Source organism: Leopardus geoffroyi, chromosome C3 (assembly GCF_018350155.1).
Source record: "Leopardus geoffroyi isolate Oge1 chromosome C3, O.geoffroyi_Oge1_pat1.0, whole genome shotgun sequence".
Classification (NCBI taxonomy): domain Eukaryota; kingdom Metazoa; phylum Chordata; class Mammalia; order Carnivora; family Felidae; genus Leopardus; species Leopardus geoffroyi.
In genome coordinates this window covers 106,815,165-106,842,753 of record NC_059338.1, presented here as the reverse complement: position 1 = coordinate 106,842,753, position 27,589 = coordinate 106,815,165, and the positions used below count along the sequence as shown (strand labels likewise).

The 27,589-nt window shown below is 48.4% G+C and overlaps 2 long non-coding RNA genes across 6 annotated transcripts in view; one reads left to right on the top strand and one right to left on the bottom strand.

Moving 5' to 3' along the window:
- The window catches only part of LOC123585657, a 33,186-nt gene extending 13,299 nt beyond the window's left edge, over positions 1 to 19,887 (bottom strand). For 2 of the 5 annotated variants that reach the window (XR_006706348.1, XR_006706347.1), the window contains exons 1-6: positions 19,095 to 19,887; positions 9,219 to 9,366; positions 8,836 to 8,912; positions 5,110 to 7,167; positions 2,443 to 2,668; positions 1,236 to 1,525 (exon numbers count right to left, since the gene is read on the bottom strand). This is a non-coding gene — a long non-coding RNA (uncharacterized LOC123585657). Of the gene's footprint in view, positions 1 to 1,235; positions 1,526 to 2,442; positions 2,669 to 5,109; positions 7,168 to 8,835; positions 8,913 to 9,218; positions 9,367 to 11,789; positions 15,176 to 19,094 lie in introns of those variants that run through there. The other 3 variants (XR_006706349.1, XR_006706350.1, XR_006706351.1) reach the window with 3 other exon arrangements.
- LOC123585658 lies at positions 1,449 to 22,359 on the top strand. Its single transcript, XR_006706352.1, has 3 exons — positions 1,449 to 1,898; positions 21,819 to 21,923; positions 22,075 to 22,359. It is a non-coding gene; the product is annotated as an uncharacterized LOC123585658 (long non-coding RNA).
- Positions 22,360 to 27,589: the final 5,230 nt, after the last annotated feature.

The window sequence follows — 27,589 nt, the reverse complement described above, 5'->3', positions numbered from 1 at the left end:
CACATCAACATCCAGCCAGAGACTGTGGCTCTGCTCCAGGAAGTCACCTGTCCCAGGCTCTTTCCACCTGGTTACTCTGCCAGTTGTAGGGGTTGACCTCATGCACCTGGTCCAATACGGCTCCTCATCACAAGTGATGCTGTGTTTCGATGCAGTTTGATACGGAGCTAAAATGGGGTCGCCAGGACCTGGTCCTTTTGGTGTGGCTTCTCCCCTCTCCTCTAGATGAGGGCTGTGCTCTCCTATCCGGGTGGTAGGGGGGTTTGGGTGGCTCCAGACTTCATGGGCTGAGAGCTTTATGTCCACTGTGCCCCTTCTAGGAGCTGAATGTAAATCTTGGACCTGACCCTCAGCAACCCGCACCAATCCTATTGGCCAAGGGTGTGGGAGAAGTTGGTGAGCCAAGGCGAATTAGGGCCCCCTCACAACGGCATGGCTGAGAATGGGGGAGAGATGAGCCCACACACAAAACGCACCTTACTGCTTTACGAGGAGAAGGATGGATGGATGCAAGGTGGTGGGGAAAAAAATCCCTCACTCCTTCCTTCAGTCAGTTATATGTACTTCTAGGGTATATAATCCATAGCAGTGGTCTTTGAACTCTACCCCAAAGGCCACAGTTTTGATTATGCCCCTAACAGGTGCATTTATTTTTTGTAAGTATACCCCCGTGCGGGTGGCACCCCACTGTCCATGCTTCCTTCAATAGCATTCCCCGATAGGCACGTTTAGCATTCCCTAATAGATGACGTTTCGTAGGATCCTTTGCAGCTCGCAAAGTCATGTGACAAAATGCTAGGTAAATGCGAAATGCGGACAGTACAGTTTCCAGGAAGTGTCCTCACGGGAGGCACATGTGATTCTTCCTTTCTTTCTCCTTGCCGCCTAGAACGTGCACAGGACGGCTTGGCCATGAGCAACAGCCTTGGATAGTGAAGTGGCCGCTGCCTGTTGAGAATGTTGGAGCAACCAGGAAAGACAGCTCACCAGCCGAGCGGCCTGCCTCCGGAGTCCATTTACCTGAGGGGCAAATTAACTTGTCTCCTGCTGAAGCTCCTGTCGTTTTGGCTATGCTCTTCTTTCTTAATTTCAGCCCAAACTGATCCTACTGGACACAATTGTGTACGTTATGATACATGTACCAAAGCAGATTCAAAAAAAAAAAAAAGTTCTGCATTTTGTACCCCATGGGATAGAGTCTCACACCCCTTTGGGCTGCATCCCTGCCCCCTTACTTTTGGTCTCCTCGGTCTTTGCCCTGCGGTGCTCCGTAAGGTTAGTGACGTGCGGGAAGCTGTCTGCTTCTTCTCCCGGGATACACTTTGCTCTTTGAGGCAGGGGTCCCGAAGCGAGTCCTCGGAACCAACCTAGCACAGTTGGGCCAGCATCTCTCCCAGGCCTTGCCTTTTGCTGCCTGCTGACTCTTCCGGGTCTGTTTCCATCATCTAGACTTTGTTTTTGCCTCGGGGAAAGAAAGCACGCCAGCCAGTCTGGTGGAATTGACAAGATTCGATGTAACCTGAGCCTAAAGAAGTAGGCAACCGTGACCGTCAGGGAAAGAAAGACGTGCGCTCGCAGCCCGTGCTGTTGCTAAGGTGCACCCACTCACTGACCAACTTCTCAGAGCACGGGCTCGCGCTAACTTGCTAACGTGGCCTGGTTCTGTGGGGAAGGAGGGGGTGGGGGGAGGAGGCAGAGAGCTTTGTTTTTGGAGAGCTTCCTCCAGGCCCCAGACCTCCTCTGCCCCGGAAGGCAATGGCCAGGCGCCAGGACTGCCCCGCCACGGCAGAGACTGGAGGAATATACCCACTTCCATGACTCCAAGTCTGAGGCTCTGCGGACCCCCTTCACGGCCGTGGCTGGGAAAGCAGACCCTGCCTGGTGTGTGGACGATCCGGGTGAGTCCATGCTCCCTGCCACCACCCCCTGGAGGCATCGCTGTCCTGATTGTATCAGGGCTTCGAAATTCCCTGACTCATGCCATCCTCGGATTTTTTTAAAAAGAGCTTATTCAAGGGGTGTAGGCTGCATGCTCCACCCGTTCCCACTCAGCACAGCTATTTAATTACAGCGCCCATGTGTGTGTGTGTGTGTGTGTGAGTGAGGAGTCAGGGAAAGGAGGCGTTGGGGAGGGGCAGAGGGGCTCCTGGACCAGAAGGAGAAGCCCTTGAAGGAGGCTTGTGCTGATCCCATTATGAAAGGGAAATACTGCTGCTCAAAGAAAGGCTGGCCCTTCACCCCCAGAGCTGGGCAGGTCAGAAATGAGGAAGACTTCTGGGGCTGTGCGGGTCGGCTAAGAAAAAGCCACCGATGTGGGGGAGGGATGCTTCCCCCCCCCCCCCCCCCCCCCCCCCCACCGCAGGCTCCTCGGCTCCCACTGTTCTCCTACACCGCTAGGTAGCCAGGCTGCCACGTGACTTGCTAGTAACCATGGCAACGAACCCGGTTCCTCCGTGGAGCGTGTGGAGAGAAATCCCACAGAAAGATGACGGGGGTGCGGGACGTCGTGTGGTACCCAAGGGCAGGGGAAGCCAGCTCCGTCGCGGCCGGGGCAACTGTTGCCGTCGTTGTCGTGGAGGAAAGAGCAGGGGCTTGTTCTCTTTTGAGCTCGAGACGCTGGCCGTTTTCTCCTTCTGACACTTGCCTCCCTGATCTTGGAACGCGGTTTCTGGAGATGAAAGACAAAAATAGCTCTCTCTGAAGGAGAGGATGCTAATGCACGCCGTGCTTTCAGACATGGGCTTCTCGCTGTCAGGCGTCCACCTCCAGGACGCGGAGCCTTGGGCCAGGTTCCTCTCGCTGTCCCTGACCACAGCGACAGCCCCGGGGAAGCCGACACGCTGCCGGCAGCCAGAAGCCCCGAGAGGCGGTCTGGGTCCTGGAAGACCGCAGGGCGGTGCGCGGAGGACAGGCCAACCCGACCGCGGGCCCTCGCCACTCCCCTGCTCGAAGGCACAGCTGGAGGAAGTGGCTCACATATTCCTTGTTGCCGACAAGGACATAATGACAGTTTGGGGAAACACATATTGTTAAGCGATCCGGCCTCCCACAGCCAACGTGGGAGCGCAGGGCGGCCCCTTCTAGGGGGCGAAGACCTGCCTCTGCGGAGGCCGGCTGGCAGGTGCTGCCTCTTTAGTGGGATGCCCCTGACTCAGCCAGTTACTGCCTGTGTGACCTTGAACAAGTCACTTAGTCTCCTTGGATGCGAGTTGCTCTCTCCATCTTTAAAAGAGGCACGGTAATATTTGCATGGCCATGCCCACTGGGTTTGTGTAACAGTCATGCTTGAAAATTCCCTACCAGATATCATCATCCTTTTCCTTAGTTGTAGAAGTACTCATTCTTAAAGGGTTCTGAAAGTTGGAATGAGTCAGCAATTAGGTCGAAAGTTACAGTAGTGTAAAGCTACAGAAATGACCGTGATGGGGTTTGTAGATAACATTTAATGAGTGCAAAGCAAATTGCCTGTTGCATTTAAATCCTCACAACACCCCTACTGGTATGACGGTTTCCGTTTCACAAATGAGGCCCAAATTCACATAGCTTGTGGTAGAGTCAGGATTCAGGTCCTGGGGAGTCTGATTCCCAAGCCAGGATCTTAACTGCTGCAGGGGCCTGTGCTGGGGTGGGTCCACTGATGCATTCTTCCTGCTCCTGGAGTTGAGTTACCAGGTGGTTTCCTGGGGGTTCACAGAACAGCATGGGGGCGGTGTGTGTATGTATGTGGGTGTGTTCACAAAGCAGCCTGGGTGTGTGTGTGCATGTGTATATTCATAGAGTAGCATGGGGTGTGTGTGTGTGTGTGTGTGTGTGTGTGCGCGTTCACAGAGCAGCATGGGGTGTGTGTGTGTGTGTGTGTGTGTGGTACGTGTATGTGTTTATAAAGACTGGACTGCCTTCCTTCCTCATCTGGGAGTTCCCCATTTGTCCCATGCTGACATGACTATCTCTTAGGGTCCTCGTGGAAGCTTCCAGAACAGCCCAGAGTGCTGCCGTCTGCCCTAGTCTCAATGGAAGCACAATTAGTGGGCATGGGAGGCCAGACAAATGGAGTCACATGCTGCTGTCTCAGAGACAGAGGAGCAGAGTGGGCAGGTTAAAAGCTAGACAGCAGGGGTTGCCTCACCTAGTGCTGGCTAACTTAGTTACAATGGTCTCTCCTGACTCTTCTCATCCTACCCGGGGCCTGGAAAGCCCACCCCTCCGACCGGCCGGGGAGCATTTGGCACCGGGGATCACCCCCCTCTCCCCCGCCACCACCCACCCTGCAGGCAGAAGCAGAGGCCAGGGTATTTATGGTCCTGGCTCCCTCCCTCCTGGGATGCTGTGGGTTGGCTGCTCCTCTTATTTTGGGGGGTGATAAGGACTCTGCCGCCGCCAGCCCTGGGGTACTTACCCTATTCCCTGCCGACTCCTTAAACCCTGCTCACCCTTTTACAAAATTCCTTTCATTAAACTCTTCTCAGTTCCCCAGCTTGCGAACACTAACCTGTCCCTTCTGGGAGCCTGCCTGATACAGCGGGAGGAGGGTACCTCCCACCCACAACTGTTAGGGGTATTAAATGGGCCAGTACGCGTCAGTGAGCCAGCATGCGCTCCAAGCGAGTCAGCAGGTGAAGGGGTGTCAGTGGCCCTCCCCAGGGCATTTGCAGTCACCCTGCCCAGGGCTACAGCGTGGCTCGCAAAAGCCCAGACTGTGGCACGGGCCTGGGTGGGGTGACTCTTCTTCCCCAAGCCTTGGCTGGTTTGCAACAGGAAACTGTGCCTACGAAAGAAATTGAAGATGGTAGGGTTTTTTTTTTTTTGTTTGTTTGTTTTTAAATGGAAAAGGAAACAAAACGTTAAGTTCATTGAAGGCACAAATGCAGGGTCAGATAAGCACAGGTAATGATTACTCGTTTACCCTAAAAATATTGATTGAGCACCTGCCACCTGCAAAAGATTTAGCAATTAATAATGTAGGCCTGGCCTCATTTTCTCATACAGCTTACACTCCAGTAGAGGAAACGCACTGTTAAGCAGAGGGCACTAAGCATTCTTTTCTCTTCTCCTGGTGAGGGAAAAGGGGCTTTTGGCAGTGAGGAAAGCGACTTTTAATTGAGTACTTACCACGTGCCGGGCACCATGCAAGGCGTTCCATTTATATCATCTCACTTAATCGCACAACACGGGAGAGGTCGACCTATCTCCTTTTTGCAGTGAGGAAGCTGAAACCCAGAAGATGTTACATGATTTACCAAAGTCAGTGACTATTCAAAAAAAAAAAACAAAAACCCACCGTTTATTAAGCACCTACTGTATGCCTAGTCTCATCCCTGCTTTTCAAGAATGTGTAGATAGTAGGAGAGATAGGCACCTGAACACATACTCCTCAAACAGTGGGTTGTGTGTGGTGATCATAGAGATATGCTCAGGGCATTATGGAAGCGCTCAGGAGGGGTCCTCAACCCCTCATGAAATGTCAGGAAAGGCTTAGGGAGGGCAGCCTTGAGGACGTGAAGCCTCATTCGATTTTTAAAGATAAACTGGTAACGGCCAGGTTGGGGTACGGTGGTAGGGGGAGAAGAAAGCCACGCAGGAAGAGGGAGTGCCAGAAGCAAAAACAGACAGACAGACAAACAGACAAAAACCAGGTTGCGGCGAAGGGGTTGTGGGTAGGGGCCAGGTCCCCGCAGAATTTTATTTGGTAACAAGAAATGTGGGCTGCCAGTCCCATAGCTCACCCTCTAGGTTAAGGAGCTCAAACAGGGGAGTCATGTGGCTAGCTCTGGATTTAGATAGATCAGTCTGGCTATCACGTGGAGGACAAACTTGAGGTGGACAAGAGAGGGAGCAGAGACTTTTTAGGAGGCCACCAGTAGTCATCAAGCCAAGAGATCATAAGACTCCAAAGGAGGTCAGAGGTCCAAGGGATGGAGAAGGCCACTGGTTGGAGAAGTACTTTAAAAATCTCAGAATGTAATGACTGACTGGTGTTGAGATACCTGAGTTAGGGGAAGGGGGGAGAGAGGGAGAGAGGGAGGGAGAGACAGAGAGAGACAGAGAGAGAGAGACTCCCTTCTGGTCCAGAAGAAAAACAAACTTGGAAGGCTTGGTGGCTGCTGTCTTGTCTGAGACCTTTTGCATCTCTCATTCCACTTTATTTTGATTACAGACCCCAAGGAGTGGGGCCATGATCTGAGCTGGGTGTGTCAAATTTGCTCCCGGGAACTTGAATCTGGGCGGTGGCCTTGTTCAGGCTACCAGACGCCAGGCTGTCCAGTGATTCCCTTGATTCTAGGAACCATCTTGCAATCCCTCCAATTAGTCTCTTCCGTGCACTGGCAAGTCAGGGTCAGTCCCTGTTGCTTGCAGCCAAAGAGCCCTGATGGGGAGATGAATTCAGCCCTGGCGGATCTCAGGCCCACGCGACACCCACGTGAGGACCAGCACCTCCAGGAAATAGAAGTCAGAGGGGAAACGTCTGGGCTGGAGTTATCGGCATGTAGATCATGGAAATCATGGCTGACACTAAGAAAGAATCAGCGGCGAGAGGGTGTGGGGGAGAGAATACCGGTGGGCGGAGGGCGACGTCCTGGACAACAAGCAAAGGCTGCAAGGAGAAAGAAACAACTTGAATGTTCAGAGAGAGACCAGGAGAACTAGGAGAGGCTTGATTTCCTAGAAACCAAGGGAAGAAAAGTTTGAAGAATGAACAATTGAAGATTTCACGTACAGCCAAGGGGCCAAGGGCACTGGCCTTTGAACTTGACAAGAAGTTTGTTGATGACCCATAGGGTAGGATCCCTAGAGGGAGAGGTGGGAGGAATAAGCCAGGCTGCCTGCGGAGAAGTGAGGAAGAGGAGGTCAATGGCTCTGGAAGTCTTATGGGAGGTTAGTTAGGAGAAAGGAGAGGGTGGTGGGTGGGGGCAAGGTCACAGCAGGGTTTATGTCAGTGGCTCAAAGGTGCTCCTTTGAGTCAAAACCTGCTCCCCTGTGCCTGAGAGAATGGGGCTTTGGCTGGCAGAAGTGATCCCAGCAGAGCATTCTTTGCAGGGGTGGTTTTGCCTGAGGGTCTGTGCATCCCCGGGGCAGAAGAGCATTTGGAAAACTGACAAAGTCCATAGCTGGTAGGTATCTTGTGCCGACTTCCTGGCTGACGTTGTTCTGAGACAGCCAAAACAGCAACTAAAGGAAGAAAGAGAGGCAAAAAAAGAGGAAACTCTCTGTTGGCTCTTTTGGATTCCATCTAAAAATCTCCCTGCCCACTGCCCCCAAATTTAGGGGGTGAGGAGAATGCTCAAACCATGTCTGAGAAATTAGTATTAGAATGACACTAACTACCCTCGTGTTAGTTGATGAGTGTGTTCCTACAAGGAAGGCCTGGCTTGGCAGGTGCACTGTGCTAATGCTTCACACAGACTTTTTCTTTAGATATTTACTGGCAAAGGATGGCAATAGAATTGAGCCGGTGACAAGATATTTTTTTTCAAAAATCATTTAAAAGAATTCTTGAAATTGTAAACTTTGTATATGGTCATCGAAGAAGGTCTGGAAAATCCGCAAAGACCTAAAATAGCCAGGAGTCCCACCATAGTAATATTTTCTTCTAGTCTTTTATTTCTAGTAGTGGTCCAATATTGATAGCTGTTACGATGGCCGAACCACTAATGTCTGTTGCAAGGCTGATCTCAGGAGCGACTGTAGGACAGACAGCAGGACCCTATCTATAGTGTGTGAGGGGACGAGGGAAAGATGAAAAATGCAGGGGGAAACAACCCATCGGCTGGTCAGATGTCTGTCATAGCACAGGTGTGCCTTGTGGTAAGAAACCTAATGCCCTACTGCGAATTTCCAGGTCGGGGTATCACTCTTATTTTAGTTGTGATGGCAGATTGGGTTATTGGTCCCTAGTCTTTGTTCCTCCCATCATGTGACCCTTCCAGCACCAGAAGAGTTGACTGATAGTTCCGTGCCTCATTGTCTTTGGACTTAGCCACATGACTTGCTTTGGCTAATAGAAATTAGTGGAAGAGATGTGAGCAGGGGTTTTAAATATGCCTTCATGGCTTGGCTTAGTCTCTTGCATTTCTGCCACCTGCCACAAGATGAAGTTGCCTGGATAGCCTCTCGGAATGAGGAGACACTTGGAACAGACCTGAATACAACTGGCAGCTTGGAGCCACACTTTGCTAGTTTCATTCACCCAGGAGAGTCATAGCCCCCTGCACGCCCATAAGCAATAAGTAAATGCCTATTGTTGTAATGCACTGAGATTATGGCATTGTTTGTTACACAGCATTTTAGTAGCAGACATCTGAAGGAAGCAACTACTATAATTGCTTGGATGTGAAGCTTCCGTAATATCTGACATCTGCATTTCCTTTATCCCCATAGTTATTTCTTGTCAAGTCCTCTTTAGCTCCTTTGAATTCTCTTCCATATCTGTTCCCTGACTCCCTTTCCACTGCCATCATCCTTCAACACTTCCTACCTGGGTTCCTGCAATGGCTTCCTTAATGAACTTATTTCTTTCCCATCCAGGAGTGCAAGACTCAACTGCCTTACAAAACCCCCGCACCACAGGAAACCTCTGCTCAAAAGGCTGAGAAGGCTTCTCTTTATTTCAAAGTAGAAGCAGCCAGGCAACTCAGAGCTAAGTTTTAATAACCAGCCTCAACCTGGCGTCCTGATACAATTCTCTCCTCTGCTTTCCATAGCTCTCTTTTACAGCTGACCCTTGAACAATGGGGGGTCAGGTGTGCTGATCGCCCTGTGCAGTCAAAAATCCGTGTATAACTTTTGATTCCCTAAAAACGTAGCTACTAATAGCCTATTGTTGGCCAGAAGGCTTACCTGTGATGGAAACCGTCGACTAGCACCTATTTTCTATGTCACGTGTATTGTAAACCGTATTCTTACAATAAAGTAACCTTGAGAAAGGAAAATGTTATGAAGAAAATCATAAGGAAGAGAAAGCACATTTACAGTACTGCCCTGTATTTATTGAAAAACATCCACATGCAAGGGGACCTGTGTAGTTCAAACCCTTGTTGTTCCAGGTCAACTGTGATTTAGCCTCCTCATCCATTATTTAATGCAAAATAACAATAATAATAACGCTTACCCAACAGTTGTTGAATTGCTTACTATGATATCACTTAAGTGTTTTTCCTGTTGTACAGGTTAAGAGTAGATTCAACCAAGAGTAATCAAGGTCCCCCAAAATAGTGGCTTACCTAAGATAGTTGTTTCTCTCTCCTGTCAAAGTACAGAAGTAGTTGGCCAACGACTGGCCTAGTGGCTCTGTTCATGATCTCTTCAGGGACACAGGCTCCATCCAGCTCACAGCTCCATTATCCTTAAGAGTATTGGCCTCAGGGGTGCCTGGGGTGGGGCTCAGTCAGTCAAACGTTCGACTCTTGACTTCAGCTCAGGTCTTGCTCTCATGGCTCGTGAGTTTGAGCCCCGTGTCCGGCTCTGTGCTCACAGCACAGAGCCTGCTTGGGATTCTCTCTCTCTCTTTGCTCTCTCTACCCCTCCCCCACTGACACTCTCTCAAAATAAATAAATAAACTTAAAAAAAAAAAAAAAGACTCTTGGCCTCATTCTCGATATGGCAGGCAGAATGCTAGACATCACATCCACCATTCCAGGCAGCAGATTGGAAGAAGGACAAAAAAGAAAAAAGGGCGTAAAGAGTAGATACCAGCTGGCCTCTCCAGGTAGTGGCCACATAACATCTGCTTGTATCTCATTGGCCATACTTATAAGGCCAGATAGAGCTGCAAAGGAGGCTGGAACGTATAGTCTTTATTCTGGGAAGCCACATGCCTAGCTCAAAATTGGGAGTCATTACTATGGAAAAAGAAGAAAGAGGGGTATGCGGGGGCAACAGCCTCTGTCTCAGACATATTCCCTTGCCGAATCCTCATGACAATCCTATGAGATGGATACTATTCTTATGCTCATTTTACAGAGGGGAAAACTGAGGCACAGAAAGGGTGACTACCTTGGCCAAGGCCACACAGCAAGGGTGAACTCAGGCGCCCTGCTTTCGGAACATGTGCTCTTCACCCCCATGCCACCCAACTTCCCTGGGAGTGAATCTGCCCACCTGACTCATGTGCTCCCTCAGCTAAGCTCCCTTCTGTCCCCTGTACCTCCCTCCAGGGCCCAGGTTCAGGCTCTGCCTGCTCCTGTTCTTCCCGATCTCCTCCTGGAAACCCTCCCCCTGCGTGGCATCATCGTCCCGGCTGACAATGCCCAAGAGGCAGAGAAACAGCCAATACAGCATCAGAATACATACTCCATCTAGGCAGTTCAGTATAGTAATTAAGAGCTTGGACTCTGGAATCCAGCAGTGAGGTTCGAATCCTATGTGACCTTGCTCAAGTCACTTGACCTTTCTGATCCCTCTTCTTTAAAAAGGGAGGTAGAGGGGCGCCTGGGTGGCGCAGTCGGTTAAGCGTCCGACTTCAGCCAGGTCACGATCTCGCGGTCCGTGAGTTCGAGCCCCGCGTCGGGCTCTGGGCTGATGGCTCAGGGCCTGGAGCCGGTTTCCGATTCTGTGTCTCCCTCTCTCTCTGACCCTCCCCCGTTCATGCTCTGTCTCTCTCTGTCCCAAAAATAAATAAATGTTGAAAAAAAAAATTAAAAAAAAATAAATAAATAAAATAAAAAAGGAGGTAGAGAGAACCTGACAGATAGGACGATCGATCATGAGGGACAAATGAGGTCATGCACCTAAGTCCCCAGGCCACCGCTTGGCACAAAGCAGGTGCTCAGTACAACAAAGCTGCTACGATTGCGCCGACATTATGCATGTCCTTGCCTTCCAGACGGGAATGCCTTAGACAGAGAGGGGAAGAAGGACTTTCGCTGGAGGCCCTTGCCAACTGTCTGCCTCTCCTCTCTTGGGGATCTGCAGGGGTTGCTTGCGTACTTCCATCTAGGGCTCCGACCCCTTAGACATGGCCCTGACCAACCGTTAGGAGTGACAAGCTCTGATTTCCTTGATTTGGAATACAACCTGGCCACCCTAGGGAATCTGGTTAGTGGGGGAAATGCTACTACTGAACAGATGCGAAATATCCCTCGTGAACAGAACACAGGGCATCAAGGTATCTGCCAAAGGAAATGACTTTTATTGTTACACAAACATGTCCTATCAGAGCCCATATAAATCCAGAGAACAGGTGCATTTCCAGAACAGATTACCTACCTCTGGTGACCGAGGAAGGGGCAGGGGAAAACAGGCCACGTTATTTTAACATTCAGTAATGCTCTTACTGAACGTAAACAGAAATGAAAATCGGGACGGATGGAGAAAAAACACTTGCTCATGAACAAAACGCCTTCTCAGGAACAGAGCTTCTTGTGATGCTCTTTGTTTTACCCAGAAAGAACCGGGTTCTATTCGTTGGGCTTGGGAAGATGCAGCAAAGCCTGTGCCCGACCACGGCAAAGGCAGAGCTTTCTGGAGGCCCCCTCCCCCCCATTCTGAACCCCTCAGGAGGCCAGGCTCTGGTGCCCTCCAGCTCTGCCCTTCCCTGCCCCCAGCTGCCTGCCGGGAGGCACACATGTGGACAACCAAGCTGTTTTTCTCTCTTACTTCGTTCCTTCCAGTTCACTCTTTCTGCTCCCACCCTTATTTCCTCACGTCCGGGCTAGTATTGTCGTCTTCTGAACAGTTTCTAGGCTGTGAGTCTCCCGTACCTCTCCTCTCCACCCCACCTCCAATCACACAGCCACCAGTCAGAAAGGCTGACCTTTTGTACCTCCTCCCTTTGAGTGTAAATTCTTCTTACCATTTTTCTTGACTGTTTTTTCAGAGGTGAAGAATTCTAGCTCTCCAGACAGTGCATTTCTTCTTTAAGTTTTCACTTCTTTTCTACTAAATCCAAATCTATGTCCCCGATTGCTTCCAGTCAGCTGAGAATTTAATCCACCAGCTCTCTCTTTCACAGTTTTTCTCCTCACATGGAATCCTTCTCTTTCTCCCTGTGGCAGACTGTTAATTGCCTTCCCCGAATCTGTTTTCTCCTTCAAAAGTAATAGTTTTGGCTGGGCATGGGGCTACCCCGTGAAAAACTACATTTCCCAGACTCCTTTTCCACTGGGGGTGGTCATGGGACTATGCACCAGCCAACACGACATGGGTACAAGCAACATAAGCAACTTCCCAGTTATATCCTTAAAACGACTGAGCGGTTCGTCTTGGCCTCTATCTCCCTGCCTCCCTGGCTGGCAATGGGGAGGACTGGAGCGGTCACTTTGAACACAAAGTGGAAACCTCATACTGGGGACAGAGCAGAGAGACTCGGATCACCTACCTTGACTGTTGAGGGAGAAATGAACTACCAGTGAAGTAAAGCCTCTGTCTGGTGGACCTCTTTGGTACAGCAGCTTAGCCTGCACTTAATATCCTCATCATCACTGACGACAGTCCTACTCATTCTGTAAGTCTTCATCCAGGCAGACACGAGCCTTTCCACCCTTTGACTCTCAAAGCCCTTTGACCTACCCCCATTCTACCTTGGGCTACACTGGTCTGTGGAGGAGTCCTACTTGCTCTTTGCAGCTCAAAGAGGACAGGGGCCAGATCTTCATCATTGGTTTATATTACACGAAGCCCAACACCCAGGCTCATGTGTGATGACTGAGTTAATAAATACGAGTAATTAAAATGAAGTGAATAAAATGAGGACTAACATGTAATAAATCACTAATAAATGAGTTGAATGAATGTATAGGTTATTCTTCATTGTGTCTATACACAATGACTTACAATAAAATGAGCAACTAGTCTTATGTGTTTAAACAACCATATCCCAAAACTGCTAGATAAGAGGTCATTGTCAAGCTAGAGAATGAGGTGCCCTACTCGTCTTTCTCCTGTTCAATATTACTATCAGTAACTTCAGTGGAACGGTCAGTATACCCATTGTACCTGTGGCTAACATAATGGGAAACCAATAAACTAGATAAGAGAATCAAGAACAACAACAACAAAACATTTGTAAAGACAAGTACAATGGACGAAAATTAAACTAACAGATGAAGTTCTGAATATCAGTTCAAAGGGTGGGCAAAAGGAAAGGACAAAAGAAGACTCAATTAAAGATTATATTTTTTAAAAGCTTAAGGATTTTATTTGACCAGAAGCCCAGTAGGAATCAAGGATATGATACGATGGCCAAAAAATGTTAGTGCAATTTTGGGGCTGAATCAATTCGTTCGAGAACTGCTTACTCAGTGCCTATTCCGTGCCTGGTGTTGTGCGAGAGACAAGGGTGAAGAAGGTGTGGCCCCTGCCGGCAAGCTTACGGCACAAGGCAGACGGTGCTCGGTGCTATCAGAGCAAAGAGGTGGGAAGCTTGGCATGAGTGTGACCAAAAGCAAGTAGCTGAGTTTGGCTTGAGTGTGGGGAACAATAAGGCAAGGGGGGGGGGGTGGTTCGGCACCAACCTGTAGGGCGTCCATAATGCCAGGCTATGGAGATTGGCATTTATGTGAAAAGAGGGACAACTGAAGGATATTATGGGGGGGGGGGGGGAAATCAGTGTTTTAGAAAGATTTCTTTGGAAGCAGTCTGGTGGGCAGATCAGAGGGGGGAGACCTAACAGCTCAGAACCAGAGGCATCTCTTTAGAGACTGTCTTGTTCAACATCTTCATTTTGTAAGCGAAGAAACTGGGGCCGAAGGTATAAATCATGTACCGAAAGCCACAGGGCTGGCAGAGGCACAGCAGAAGTGGAATCCAGGACGGGCAGCTCCTCTGTCCGGGGAGTGAGGACAGCAGCCATCAGACCTCATGTAGCTGTCGGAGTTTAGGAAAGCATTTCTGGAGAGACGTGGGGCAAGGAAGCCAGTTAAAGGACTATGTCCACAGACAAGGTAAAAAAAAAAAAATACTGAGTCATGGGAATAGAAGGAGGGGGAGCTGGGACAGAAATTGCTTCGGTGCCGGGAGCTGGAAGGGGAGGAGGAGAAGCAAAGGCGACAGAATTTGGGGGGCTGGGAGACAAGGCGGACAGCGGTGGAACTGATGGACATTGGGAATGCAAGGATGACGAACAAGTTGGAGGAGTCCCACTTTGGGGAGGTCCCATTTACATAAAAGAGGCACCGACCAGGGGACTGTGTCACTGGAAAGCGTCCGGGAGAGGGTACTGAGGAAGCACCTGCAGGAAGAAATGATGGAACAGCTCGGTCTGGAGAAACCTACACTGATGGCAAACAGTGGAGCCGAGACCCAGGGAGGGATACGATAGCTGGCTTCCCATGCCTGGAATGCTTTCCCGGCCGTCTGTGACATTGCCTCCTAATTAGCAGGACACCAGTGCAAGGCAGCTGAGCAGGAAAAGGCGTGGAGAGGGCCTGGACCCAATCAGCAGCAGTGAGGCAGAAGGATCAAAGGTTTTGGAGCCACGCAGACCTGGGAGCTCGGCTCACCTATGAGCTGTGTGATGTTGGGCAAATGGCTGGACCTCTCTGTGCCTCAGTTGCCCCATGTCCAAAATAAAGAGGCTGCACTGGAAGACTTCAAAGATCTGGTCAAGATACAAAATTTCTTGGTGCTAAAAAGGTGGCTTATGTGCATGGAATAAACGGGCGGAAATTTTAGGGTTGTCTGATTTGGATTGGGCTCCTGACGCTGTGCCAACATCGGTGATGGAGGATGAACAGCCAGCCTGCTTCTGGTGCCCTCCGTGGTGGCGTGTAATGACAGAGCGGGGCTGACACGTTCACAAAAGCACTTTCCTCTGTGGGTAGGAGTGGGAAAGAGTCCCACTTAGCTGATATCACTAATTTTTAAAGAAAACCACATGAGCTAACAAGAACTGCAAATGGATGTGGGAGCCATGAGTCAACCACTGAGTTTCAAATGCATTAATTTTACATTATAAATGACACGGGTTTAAAGTTTCTTCAATTTTATAAAACTTGTGATTTTTCTTTAAAAACAAACAAAAAAAACTTATCCAGACACACATCAATATGTGTTAAAAATACTAAACATTGACTTCCATCCGGAAGCATCCTTAAAACAATGATTGGACTCTTAGCTATGTTCATGAGAAAATCTGTTTTCGGACAGTCTTGTAAACTGATTAAGTATTTTCTGAGCAAACTACCTTCTTCCTACAAAAAAAAAAAAAAACAAAACCCAGTTCTTGTTACCTTCATAGAATTTTTTAAATTCCCTTTCAGGCTGCTTTGTAAGGGATAATGCTGCTTACACAACATCCGGCATTTCTACTAGAAATGAAATATTCCGAAGGCTTCTGGATAAGCAGTATTTATATGTAATCCTTACCTCTTAAATATCGAATTCTTAAACAGCAGAAGTGAGAGAGACTGTTTTCCTTTACCGTGGTAGATTCAGAGTGACTTTACAAATTGTCAGGTAGAGAACAAAAATATAAGACCTGGAGATTACGTAAGAAAGATCCGCGCTTGTCGTCCTCACCTCCAGGCAAAACAAGACCCAGAGGCAGAAAAGAATTTTCAAAGCCTGACTTAGAGGACGGTGGAAAATAATCCCATCAAATCAAAGTTTAGGGCAGTGTTGGACTGTGGCAGGAAGAAAAGAACATTGTTAAAAATAGATACTCATTCTCTTTTGGCCACGGACAGTTCTTGAACATCTGACATTAGCAACACAGATCGGAGCCAGTTTTAGCTCATCCTGTCACTTAACCATTCCTAGCTCGGTTTTTTTCCTCACCAAAGTGGGGGTGATGTTACTTATTTACTACCAGGGTGAGCCTGAGGCCGACGCGAGACAACACGCACGTGAGACGCTGTGTAAACCACAAGGCACTTCAAATACAGGGCTTCGCTGCCATCGGCGGAGACGGCCTGCCCCTGGGTGATGCTCACACCGGGGAAGGACTAGTGGCTGTTGTCTAATAACACGCGCTGTCGGTTTCCAAACCGCAAGTGGCATTCAGGGTGACATAGCATTATTAACGGGGAAAAAAATCTGCTCGGCACAGACCTCCCACTTACACTAATTAAAGCTCCACACAGGTAGAAGAATGCATAGCTTGAGATCCACCCTGCGGGCCTAAAGGACAGAATCGTCTCCAGCATTTTTTTTTGTTTTGTTTTTGTGATAGCAGCATTCTCTTTGTTTCAAGAAGAGTGGGGGAGGGAACATATGTGGGTTTGCTCAAATGCTCGAGAAAACTGTGCTACGCGGCTGGAGGGATAAAAGCGGGGCGGGGAGGGGGGGGGAAGCACTAAGGAAAGAACGTGCTAAATCTAAAGGTGTAAGCGAAGCACTCGGGAACTGACTGAAAACGCTCTGGTGCCAGGTGAGGCATGGAATGACGAGAAAGCGGACTGTGCGCGTGTTGCAGAGGTGCGTGTGGAAAACGGGTTTCTCCTTGTAATGAGCTTTGTGGCTGGGAGAATCTTCCTCCAGTTTCTGACCATTAGCTCCGGCCCAGAATCTCGTCCGTGGTTCTTGGGATGAGCTAATGAGGCTGTGGGCTGGCTCTGATTGGGGGCGGCTCAGTAGCTCTGGTCTCCTTCACAGCCACCTTACACCTCACACCCTGGGGCCCAGGTCCCCAGGAGGGCAGCCCCCAAGGTCGCAGAGGGGTGTTCCCTGTAAAGGAAAGCCAGGGAGAGCACAAGCCTTTTTGATGGTGACTTGGGTACTTTAAGCCAGATGTCACTCTTTGGATGAGGTGAGGATGCCTCCCTCCCTGAGCCACCCCCCGCCCCTTCTTAAATGTTATATTTTCCAGGAATATGCTAGAGAGACTACTTGTGCTCCAATGTCTGTTCTCTTCCTCTCTTAATAGAATATCAGTTTTTACTGGTTGCCCCAAATAAAGACATTTCCCAGCCTTCCCTGTGGCTTGTGTGTGTGTGTGTGTGTGTGTGTGTGTGTGTGTAACGGGAGATTCTTTGAGAAGCAAACATCTCCAAAATGCAGTCTTCTGCTAAGTCTGCAGAATATGCTTGAAGCCCGTGTGGTTTGTTAGGAGGTGAACTTGTGCAGAGAGTGTGGATACACACTGCGTGACAGCAGGCTGGGCCTCGGACATCCGCAAGGGAGTGAAATCAGGGCAGCTCTTGCTAAGACGGTTCTCTATTATCTGCGTAAGAACTAAGAACGGAGTGCAAGTGAGTCACCAAAGTTAAAGGCGAAAAACAACAGCTGAGATTGGACCAAGAGACCAATAAGCCACAGTCTGTTACATATTATTGCACAGTGTTACCGGGGGGAGGGGGAGGTTTTAGACAGGTTTAATGTGGAAGAATATGAGTTGGGCTATTCCAACCCTGTCCCCAAATATATGTGTTTGTGTGTGGGTATGCGTGGCCAAGATACATAACTATATTTTGTACAGGTACCTATATGATGCCCTTTTTTAACTATATTTGTTTCATTCTTTCTAATTCTGAGAATATATACGTGTATCTTCCTCGGTTAGAGTATAACATCACTTGGGACAAAATCCCTTACATTAAATTCACTTTCATAAAAAGAAGGTTCACAACTATAGCTTTCAAAGAATCTTAGTATTAGAAACAGGACTAGAGGGGCGCCTGGGTGGCTCAGTCGGTTGGGCGGCCGACTTTGGCTCAGGTCATGATCTCGCGGTCTGTGAGTTCAAGCCCCGCTTCGGGCTCTGTGCGGACGGCTCAGAGCCTGGAGCCTGTTTCAGATTCTGTGTCTCCCTCTCTCTTTGACCTTCCCCCATTCATGCTCTGTCTCTCTGTGTCTCAAAAATAGATAAACGTTGGGGCGCCTGGGTGGCGCAGTCGGTTAAGCGTCCGACTTCAGCCAGGTCACGATCTCGCGGTCCGTGAGTTCGAGCCCCACGTCGGGCTCTGGGCTGATGGCTCAGAGCCTGGAGCCTGTTTCCGATTCTGTGTCTCCCTCTCTCTCTGCCCCTCCCCCATTCATGCTCTGTCTCTCTCTGTCCCAAAAATAAACGTTGAAAAAAAAAAATTTATAAAAAAAAAAAAATAGATAAACGTTAAAAAAAAAAAAAAAAGAAAGAAACGGGACTAAAGGTCCCTTTGGATGTGTTCAAGCAGGCTGTAAATTCACATAAACTGAGTAATAACTCGGTCCACGTCTCTCCCCCATGGCATGTGAGGTTATTTTGTGCGATCTTGTCAGATGTGGGGACAACCTCTATCGCCAGCACTCCCTGACCTACCCAAACAGGAACGGTCTGCTCTTCCTTACTGATTCCTCTTTAAAGTCACACAACTTTTTAATTAAGCATGCTATAACGTTTCCAGGAAACAGATGCGGACTTACTGGCTTGTACTATCCATGAGTCACCTTTGGGACAACTGGGCTGATGTTTCTGTGACTCCTGTCTTTTGACGTTCTCATTTCCCATGCCCTGGAAGAACCCATGGCTACTCAGTTTTATCTGCAAATCTTTTCAGCGCCCTGAAAGCAAGTTTTTGGGGCCAAGAGACACAAATCTGTTTTGTGCGGCACCTCTATAGAGTGTTCTCTTTTAACCAGATTTGTTTCATCCTTTCTAATTCAGAGAGGTATCTTTGATGGAGAGGAACCGGAAAGGAGTTATTTGTTGACTTAAAGGTATCACGAAGAATAGAGTCCTTCTAACGTTTAAACAGGGACGGTTCTCCACCCTGGCTCTACATCAGAACCACTTTGAAAGATAAAGGCAAAACAAAACAGAAAAAAAAAAAAAAAAAAAAAAGCCTGGAACCCACCCCAGACACCCTGACTTAATTGATCTGGGCTGGGGTCCTGGACATCTGTATTTTTCTAACGTGTAGAATTGAAAATCACTGCAAATCGAACCATTAGAAAAGTTATGACTTTTTTTAAGGCTCTATTCCATAGGAAATCTTGTCTGTTGTCGCTTCAGCTGCAGCAAAGCTGTGGCAGATAAAAAGAAACCTCCAGGCTGTAAACCCACATACCCATGGGGGCCCTGAGCATCAGGGGTGGGGGCAGACTACTTAGCTTAGTGATTCTGAAACTCTATTTTTGGATAGAATCATCTGAGGACCATGTCTGAAATACAGATTCCTGGGGGGTGGAGCTCCATTCTGAAGTGGAAGGAAGGCGGGGGTGATCAGGAATCTGCATTTATTACCTGCAGGCCAAGCGATGCTGACGCTCCTGTCCACAGCCTTAGCCAGTGGCACGTGCGTGGGACACCGTTCAGTATATTCACAGCAGAACTTCTCAGTGTTAGTCGTGACCCTGATGGACTGGGGATGGCTTAGAGTTCAGCAGATCCAAAGGGAAAAGCCTGATCCTGGACCACAGAAACAGATGCTGACAAAGCCATGTTTTCTGGAAGGTCCCCATCATTTCTGGGTTGATCCTTTACCAATCCCTCCCCAGCCGTGTCCTACAATTTCTGGTCAGCTGTTGTCTTTACACCATGCCCCTCCTTTCTTAACCTTTGCCCTCTAAACACAATTTCTTCTTCTTTTTTTTTTTTTTTTTTAATATAATTTATTGTCAAATTGGTTTCCATACATCTAAACACAATTTCTAAGTGCTGACTAGCCCCAGTTGGAAAAGCCTCAGCTTCAGGAGCCCTCCGGGTACCTCCCACCCAGGAGAGCGCTCCGTCACTGTCCTGGGGCCTCTGAGGTACCTGAGTGCCTTCTTTCATGTGACCAAACTGCCTTTCTGAGGGCTCTCTCTCTTATACCATGGCCCCTTTTCCTTTCCGGCCATGAAGTCCTACCCAGGGGTCTCTAAACTTACCACACTGTGCACCCCATCCAAGCGAAGCCTCCTACACCCCAGAGCTGAGCCCCGTCCTGCCCTAGAGCCACGCTCTCTGCTTACCCAGGCTCTCCCTACTAGAATCTGGGCACGGTGTTTGCTCTTTTTCCCACACCCCTTTTCCACTGTTAGTCTCAATACCTTTTCTATATGAAACTGTGAACTTGCAACCATACAGGTTTCCTTTTAGGAGAAAAGTCTATCTAAATAGGCTGTCATTTTTCATTCTTCATCTCAGAGATGAAATCATCAACACGTCACAAGTTTGCCAAACGCGCGCTTTTAGTAGACCGTTCTGGTAAAGGATCAGAGAACTGAACTACATGCTTAACTACATCTTGCCTCTTTCTCGAATCAGGATTCGGAGACCATGGCCTACAGATGCTGGATCCCGTGGTCCTCAAGTTTTGTAATAACCCCCACGGCGAAATCACTTGTCATCACTTCCCTTCTAATATGGGGACATACACTGACCCTGTCACCCCTTATATTAGGCCTTCCATATCCCAGTCCTCACCCTGTTTCTGGGGTACCTGGGGATTCCAGGTGTTAACATCGCAAGTTCCCTTTGCCTAATACAATCTCCTAACTTGAAACCCAATATAAGATTCCTTACCCTTTCCCATTGTTCCATGAAAATTAACAGATTCTCCAACTGCTCTGTCTCAGCCACACACACTTTCTTATGAATACCAACATTTATAGTTTCACCTGAGCCCTTTCCTCACCCTTTCAAATGTCAGCGTAAAGGCCTTTTGGTGAAATTATGGAATTTCTGGCAAGCACATTTTTCCAGATCTTCCCAGGTAGACTTTGGCTCTCACCAGAAATCCATCGTTCTGGCGTGACAGTTGGCTCTCCGGGTCAACTGCTTGCCAGAAACAATCAAGAATTTGGAAAACCCTCACAAAAGGAATGACAACAGATGACTTTTGGCTCACGACCTTTTGTGCTGTGAATAGCCGGTTGCTGGTCTGCCCTACACCTGGGAAATCTTGACTGGCAGCTTGCGGTGCGGCTGGATCTCAGGAGACCTTGTTACTTGCTGAGTGTCCGTCTTCATGTTCCCAAGGCCCGCGTGCCGACCTGGCCCTTCCTCTAGTGGCTGCTGTGGCCTGCTGAGGAAGGGGAATGCTTCTCTCTCCTGCTGCCACAGGTCTTTATCGAAGCCATCAGAGGCCGGCCTTGCCGAAGTCCTCATTCAGCACTCTCAGGAGCTTCCGGTTCATCACCTCACACCTAGGTTAGAGACATCTGACTGATGCCACTCAGGACCACCTCCGAGGACTCCTACCTGCTAACACTCACCCCAACCGTCCTGATCCCGTGGGAGTGCGTGTGGACCCAGCCGTCTCCACCCAGTGGCTGCGGGCAGGTTTTGTTCTGTTTTGTTTGAGGATCTAATCGGCAAAGTGGGACAAAGACTCTTAGTCCCGATGTTCTTTTTACAACTTGTCCCAGTTTATTTCAAGATTTTATTTTTAAGTAATCTCTGCACCCAATACGGGGCTCGAACTTACCACCCCAAGATCAAGAGTCGGGTGCTGACTGCGCCAGCCAGGCGCCCCCAACATACTCCATTTTTAGAACACACACATATTTAAGCTTCTCTGAGACTCCACAGACTCTCCTCCTCCAGTGATCAGCCCTTCCCTCAGTTTCACAAGAGAACTCTTGAGATGGGCGCCCTACCCCTGCTCTTTCCACCTTCCCAACTCCCGTTCCTTCGTTAACCCATTTGTTTTTGGCTTCCCTTGTCACCACTCACTCCAAAATGATCTTGTTAAGATCACCAATAAGCCCACCTGCCGCCAAGACTGTGCTAGCTTCCTCTTCCTGGCTCTCCTCTCTGAGACACTTACCAGTGAGCGAGTGCTCCCTCCCTGAGGCACCCTCCTCTCTGAGGTGCTCGACTTGTTCCTCCCCTGGTTCTGCTCTCCTTTCTTGACTCCTCTTCCTCTCCTTCATCTGACTGCTGGCTTCTGCTCAGGGCTCCTCTCCTCGAAGTGATCTTACCCAGTCCCATAGCTTTAAATACCTTCTGCACGTTTGACCACTCTGTAATTTCTATCTTCAGCCAATCCCTCCCTGAGAATCATATATGCAGCTGGACCCACGTGCTTCAAGTATGACGTACTTGACATTGCCGCTGGGCTAACGGCCTTCGCAAACCTGTCCAGAGGTGAGTTCTTAAATTCCTGACGTGCTGTTCCCAAAACTCTCCCCTCACCCATCTTCCCTATTAGATCAGTTTATGGCATCACCACCTGCCCAGCTGACCAAGCCAGAAGCCTGGCAGTGGGCTCTGATTCCTCCTTTTCTTTCATTCATAGAGAAGCCATCGGCAAGTCTTGTTGGTTCTACCTCTAAAATCTTTTCAGTCAGCCCATTCGTCTCCTGCCACCACCCAGGACCAAGTCTCCACCGCCATCTCCCAGGATGTTGGTAGTCTCCTAATTGTCTCCCACTCCCACGCTCGCCACGTTCCAGATGATCCTCCACGTGGCAGGAAGGGTGCTCCCGACAAAATGCCAATCGAGTCACATCCCTCAGATCCCTTCTCAGAACATCTTCCATTCTTCCCGCTGCATTTGAAATAAAGTCCAAAAGCATCACCACAGGTGACAAAGCGTTGCCTTATCTGGTTCCTGCCCACCTCCAAACCTCATCCCATGCCACACCATCCCAAAAATGTTCCCTTCACTCCAGCACACGGGGCCCTTCCAGTCCTAGAACAGGCTAGGCGGTTTCTTGCCTCCGGGCTCTGTACTTGCTGTTTCCTCAGCCTGCAAGGCCAAGGTTACCTGGCCTCCTGAGAGGAATCTGATGGCCACCTATCTAGAGAAGGGCACGCCTGTGGTACTTTCACAATACCTGTCTTCCCAGCGGACTACAAACTGCATGAAGGCAAGGACCTGTCTATCAAGCCTAGGGTCACACCCCCAGGCCCTGATACGTGGCTGATTGGTACTGAATGATGATCCAGAGGTGGGTCTTTTGTCTACAGATTCCTAAGGACCGACCTTCATATGCCACAGCTCCCCATAAAGGTATGCGGTTGTAGGATCTCTGGTACCCATGAAAGCGTGCTGCTCAAATCTCCTAGGCCATGGGAACCCAGCTGACAGCCCCAGTTGTGGCCCTGTTGGATCCAGCGGTCTTCCTTCTGGGGCCACCCTCCACCCACTGCCCAGCCCTCCCCTGCACAGGAGGACTCTCTCGGGCGACTTCTGCTTAGGAACACCCCATTGGCCTGGCAGAAAGCTTTCTCAGGACTGTGTGGCAGTCTGACGCTTCTCCCCAGTTCTTCCTTTCATATCAGTTCTCCCTTCACAGGCGTGAGAACTGCCTGGTAGTCTGGAGGCTTTCCAGGAATATTCCTACCCTCTCCCTCGGTCCTTCACAGGCATGTCCCCTACCCTGTTGCACTTCCAGTCCTGTTTTGGCATCAGTTTCCCAGGTGCCCCTTTAGAGCCTTGAAATATTGATACTATAAACCGCAGTCCAGAAAAACAAACTCTTACCTGATACTGTGTGTAAAACCATCTGCTCCCTTCCCATACCTCCTCTAGGCAAGACCTTCAACTAGAAGAGATAAAAAAAACACCACCTGTGCCCCGGAACTTCTGGTTTACCACCTAGGGTTCCAGATCACTCGAGATACATTCCAGATGTCACTTAACCTTTGTCCCCACAGGAGCCAGCAGAATAGGTAACCACTGGCTGACCTGGTCAGTTCTGGCACAACTGAGGCCCGTGCTCCAGACAGGCAGCATTAAGTTCATACGCAGGCATCTATAAACCCCTCAGTAAATGAAGTCACCAACTACTGGCCCTTGTTTGGTTCTACTGACGTTGTCTCTGTAGCTCCTAGAAGGCTTCACTCGTGTTGTGGAGAATAAAACCTACTCTCTTGTGAGGGAGAAGCACATTTGGCTCTATAACTTGTATACGTGGCATTTCTTCACCTTCTCTGGCTGAAAAATCAATCTTTTTTGCCCTACTTCTGTGTAAGCGCCATGAACACCAATGGTCTGTTTTGTCCATTATCATGTCCCATAAAGGCCCTCGGCAATTGCTGAGCGAATTGTCCCATAGGTGCTTTCCCATTTTCTGAAACTCAGAGTAATCAAGTGACTTTCCCATTCAAGTGGCTTATCTGCCAGGGTCAGAAAAGATTGCTTATTGTGTATGGTTAACATTTACTGAACACTTGCTCTAAGCACCCAGTGCTTACATCCCATTTAAGAGGTAACTAACTCTCATCATTGTCCCTACTTTGCCGATGACTACATAGGTCTGGCCAGGTTAGGTGACTTACCTAAAGTCACAAAGGGAAAAGGCAGGGCTGAAACTCAAACACAGGTGAGGTCAGAGCCCACGTTCTAAATTCTCACACCATACTGCTTCATCCCAAATGACAAGAAGCAATCATTCCCCTCAACACGATCAGAACTGAAAAGAATAGACTGTTAGATCTTTGGGAGGCTAATGAAAGGTCAATAAAACATCTGGTAGCAGCAGTAAGCCACAGGGCAGAATTACATTTTGCCTTTCCTTAGAAGAAAAATAAGCGGATCTCAGTGTTAGAACAGTAGCTCAGTAAGATCAACACTGCCAGCGATCCCGTCACTGACAATAGAACAGCTGACACTGACACTGACCGACTCGAGGTACCCACGTCAAGACCCAATGATACATGGACCAAACAAAATGGGGCAGTGTCCTCTCAGGCTGCAATAAGAGAAGATTTGAGTAGATGGAAAAGGGAGAAGGAATAGAGGACAATACAGAAGAATTACGAGAGTTAAGCAAGCGTGTGGTTTTCCCCTGAGATTTGCCATTCCCAGTTTTGCATTTGACCATTTAAAGCATACATCACATTCCTCTGTTCAGTCTTAAGGGGAAAACTGCCAAATGTTGGTTGTGGATTAATCGCTGCTGTGCCATTCAGCTCTTGTTGACACAGGGACGAACATTCGAAATACGGTATTAACAACTGGTGGGGCGTGGGCTGGTCAGATAGGTCCTGGGCCACAGTGCTGCCGCAGGGTCTGCCAGGCCCCTATCCTGTCAACCCTTTTGTTGGTAGGGCAGAAGGAGGTTACGGAAAGCAGAGGGACAGCGTGGCTGAAGAGTGGGCATCATTTGGGATAATCGGTTAAGTTATTCCCTACTGGGTACAAGCATCTTAATATGGTAAGTGGCAGGGCTGGTCAGACTGGTACAACCACTAATCAGCTTTGGATACAGGTTAATTGGATCCTAATTTCAAACCTCTTGGGTGAAAACGCTTGACCCTGAACTTTTTATTTCACGTTAGATCAAGTTATGTTAATGAAGAACTAGCTTAGAATATGAAAGGCAAACCTCTGTATTTTGACATAAGCGTCACTCCGTGGTCTTGGTACGTTAAAACCATTTCCTTTGAAACTCCAAGTTTTCCTTGTAATCTATCTTCCCCCAGGGATCTGACGGTAGTCACATCAATCCCACAACAGGAAGATTAATTCTTTTAGGCCTGTAGTTAGACTTTCGAGAACAAAACAACAAAATACTAGTAAACCTCAAGTTCTTTGCTCATGCAACCAAACACCCTTATGGAAGTGGATTTGGAGGCAAGGCCTCCCTCACGTAGGGCGTGTCCAGCGGGCTGTGGCATTTCCCTCCAGTGGCCGGCTCTTCAATTAGAGCCTTTCACAAGGCGGGCCGATTAAAATCCGGTTTTATATTGAGTTGGTGAGTTTTGTAGTTAGAGCTTTCAAGGTGTTTTAAATCACAGAGGCCCAGCTGAGCAGGGTGACTCTGGTCATGGGAATTTTCCCCTTTACACAGTGCAAACAAACCATTAAAAAATAGTGGCACTTTGAATTTGGAAGCCGAAACCCAAACCGATCAAACCAAACCAACCAACAAACAAAACCAGTTTCACAGTATGGATGGAAAAGTAAGGGGCTTCTATTTCCATCTGTCTGTATGGACTGAATGATTTACCACAAAGCACGAGTTACTTTTATTATCTACAAACTAATTACCAGCACCCAGACTGTAAAGAACAAGGGAAGGGAAGGAAATGCTCCAAATTAAGACAGGTATTTCCCACCGCCTATCCATTCAAAACACAAAAGAGCATCAGATATTTTGAATATCTGCACCTATCCAGACCGGATGCCCTGGGCCAGAATGTATCTGCACAACCTCCTTTTCCAGGGAGTGCTGCTACCTGTCAGATGGCCAAGGGCCACGTTTGAGGCTTTTCCTTTCTACCATGTAATAGCTGGTGGTTATCCTCATTTCAGAGACGAGAGCAGTGGGATTCAGAGATGTGCAGTGAGTTTACTGCTCGGAGTCACTCAGATTCTCAATGGCAGGGATAGATTCAAATCTAAGTTCGCCCGACTGACACAGACCTAGGCGATATCCCCCGCATTAGTGACTCTTAACTATCTTCTTCCTGCTATGATGCACATGCGATTTCACATTCGCATCTGTGACGACCAGGCATACCTAGAGTTTATATGTGTGGTTCTCTACCTGCTGCATGTAATTCGAGCTCTTTCTCTCTCTCTGAAGAAAGCATGCTGAAATGCTACTAAGTGGTGTTCTTGCAGGGGACAGACAGTCTTGAAACCATTCTAATTCATAAAAGAGTCTACAAGCTTTGGTACTTTACAGCAATCACTAGTTAACAGCTTGCTTTTCATAGCGTGAAAGCACACACCAGAACATCGCACACGGTCTTGGAGAACCACTGCACTACACCTCAAAGGGCTTGAAACTTTACAAAAACACTTTAACATAGATTTTAAAAATATCCTCCTTGCACCGCTAACAAGAGCTTCCGAACGGCTCCTCTGCCATTTGTCCACGCAAAACATGTTGGGAAGCATGGCCTCCTTACCCACGTCAAAGGACAGCCAAGGTGGAAGTTTGTGTATAGACCTTTAACTCCAAAATTGCACTTCTGGGAGTTTTTTTGAGAAAATAACCACTATTACATTTGAGTTAAAAGACTAAAATAAGTCTCATAGTTTAAACAACTGGCCAGGAAGGATATCGTAATGTCAATATATTCCTAAATAAATGAATCAATAACTTGGTATCCTCTATTTTCATGCTACCTAGAATGACTAGTATATTTTATGTCACCGAGGACTAAAACACTGAAAACGTCGGTTAAGATGCTATATTTGAATATGGCATATTTGTTTCTAAGTATTTTATGCCAACACTTTAAATATAAATTAAGCTAGTTGTGCCTAAAAAATAGACAACGCCAAGTACATTTTAAGCTCGAGCACTGGTGCCGAACTACAATCAGGTTTCCCTGGCCATCAGGGCTCCGGGCCTCTCTGAAGGAAGCCTTGACTTAGGTATGGACATTTACCATAGGACACTTCCTGGGCTTCTCAAGTCAGTGGTCTGCATCTGCTTCCTTGCTACCCAGGTTCTAACCCGTCTATTTTCCTGAAACCGCATTTCCTTGATCTCAGAGCAGCATTTGGGATGACGACCGCTGCAGTTCAGAAATGCATCTAATCCACACCCTGGCACGAAGCAGGCATTCACTGAATGATGGCAGTTCATGCCTCTGGCTGCCCAGCCTTTGCTCACTCTTCTCACAGGACTCCCGGAGCCCGTAGTATCCTGGTACGCTCAATGTGTCCCTGTCACCTGCTCTTTTAGTCACTGTTCCTGGCTCCTTCTCTACCCATCTTCCAAATGGCAAGGCTTTCCAAAGTTTTACACACAGCTTTTTCTTTTTACTATATACTGCCTTAGAAATAAACACCATTTCTAGGGTTTCAAAGATCACCATTATGCACATTAAGGAAAATCTCTCTTCAG